The 1,737-nt window shown below is 42.9% G+C and overlaps 1 non-coding gene across 1 annotated transcript; it reads right to left on the bottom strand.

The window, feature by feature from the left end:
* Nucleotides 1-293: 293 nt before the first annotated feature.
* Nucleotides 294-368, bottom strand: Trnat-ugu. The gene has a single exon. It is a non-coding gene; the product is annotated as a tRNA-Thr (tRNA).
* Nucleotides 369-1,737: the final 1,369 nt, after the last annotated feature.

Below are 1,737 nucleotides of genomic sequence, written 5' to 3'. Positions count from 1 at the left end.
CAAGCAGGGCTGGTTATTCGTAGAACTGTACGTATCTACAGGTTTACAAGAAAATCCTATGTAAGGTAGCTCTTTTGTGCGTATTTCACGTTTATTGGTAGCATCTCAATAGTTCCATGTTCACTATCTCCTATGTTGTCCGTCTCGACCTACTTCTTCACCATATAGTCCATTCTACGACTTGTATTATATAGTTTCGAGATTAATCAATAATAAGAAATGATAATTAATCGAAATCCTCAGCTGTCAATAGGTGTTTTTGATATACCTCAATGGGGACAGCTGAAAATGTGTGCCCCGACCGGGACTGGAACCCGGGGTCTCCTGCTTACATGGCAGATGCTCTATCCATCTGAGCCACCGAGGGCACAGAAGATAGCGCAACTGCAGGGACTTATCCCTTGCACGCTTCCTGTGAGATTCACATTCCCAACTGTCCACAACTTACATTCCTAAACGATATTTGGCCATTCACTAATTACTCGTGCCAACTAAGGTGACGATTCCCGTAAGAGTTCGGGCAAAGTGTGCGCATTCGCACAGAAGAAGGTCAATGGCTGGGTAGCCTTGAACAATATGAAGATAGTAACTGTTCCGAAAGAACAGATAGCACTGATGGTCATGGAACTTCTCTAGAAAGAAATGATGATAAATCGAAATCCTCAGCTGCCAATAGGTGTTGTTGATATACCTCAATGGGGACAGCTGAAAACGTGTGCCCCGCCCGGGACTGGAACCTGGTATCTCCTGCTTACATGGCAGACGCTCAGATGGATAGAGCGTCATCATTGGTATCTGTTCTTTCGGAACAGTTACTATCTACATAATCAATGATCCTTCCTTAGGGTATTAAATTTTGTGTTTCCTAGCACTTTTGGAAACATAACGTTTACTTATTCCTTTTTCTCACTGCTTCATGCACTTTACAAAATATGAATAAAGCGATAAACACTGTTTTGCTTTTATAACATTTTCTGAAGTAATATCTCTTTATGTGACATTTTTAATTCTTGCTTTCTATCGTTACATATGGTTTCTTCAATTACCTGCAAATATATAAAAATACGAATTTGGCCGTGCTGCAAACACAACATTGGCATTCTTGATGGTTTTATTGAATGGCGGAAAAAGGACGGCCGATTAGGGTTTGCGGTGAATTTGCAATACAAGTACTACTCGAGTGTTTGGGTTCCCCTCCATTTTGGGTTAAAAGATATCGGTTTAAAGGAAGAAATCGAAGTAACTGAGAGGCCAGCCTCTAGATTCGTTATCGGTAGTTTCCATCAACACAGAAGTATTACGGATATGCTTAGAGACCTCAAATGGCAATCTCTGGGAGGAAGGCGACTCTGTTATAGAGGAACGTTATGGACAAAGTTAGGAGATTCGACATGGCGCATAAGGATTACGAACATAATAGAAGGATATAGGTAGTGGTTTTTCCTCGCTCTGTTTGCGAGTGAACAGGAAGGGAGTGATCAGTGCTGGTACAACTTACTGTACGTCACGCGTCGTACGGTGGCTTGCCGAGCTTGTATGCCGAGGTAGATGGTAGATGTATGAGATTAGTGGCTGCTGACAAAATCTGATAGCAGCCCTGTATGTATGGAGGGCAGAGTAGGGCAGGGTAGCCGCTGTTTCCCAGTGTCCGGTGAGTGATGTGGAGCGGACACGTGTGTGTGTTTGTATGTATGTGTGTGTGTGTGTGTGTGTGTGTGTGTGTGTGTGTGTGTGTGT

The sequence above is a fragment of the Schistocerca piceifrons genome, chromosome 7 (genome assembly GCF_021461385.2).
Source record: "Schistocerca piceifrons isolate TAMUIC-IGC-003096 chromosome 7, iqSchPice1.1, whole genome shotgun sequence".
Lineage (NCBI taxonomy): Eukaryota > Metazoa > Arthropoda > Insecta > Orthoptera > Acrididae > Schistocerca > Schistocerca piceifrons.
This window is presented reverse-complemented; position numbering and strand designations above follow the sequence as displayed.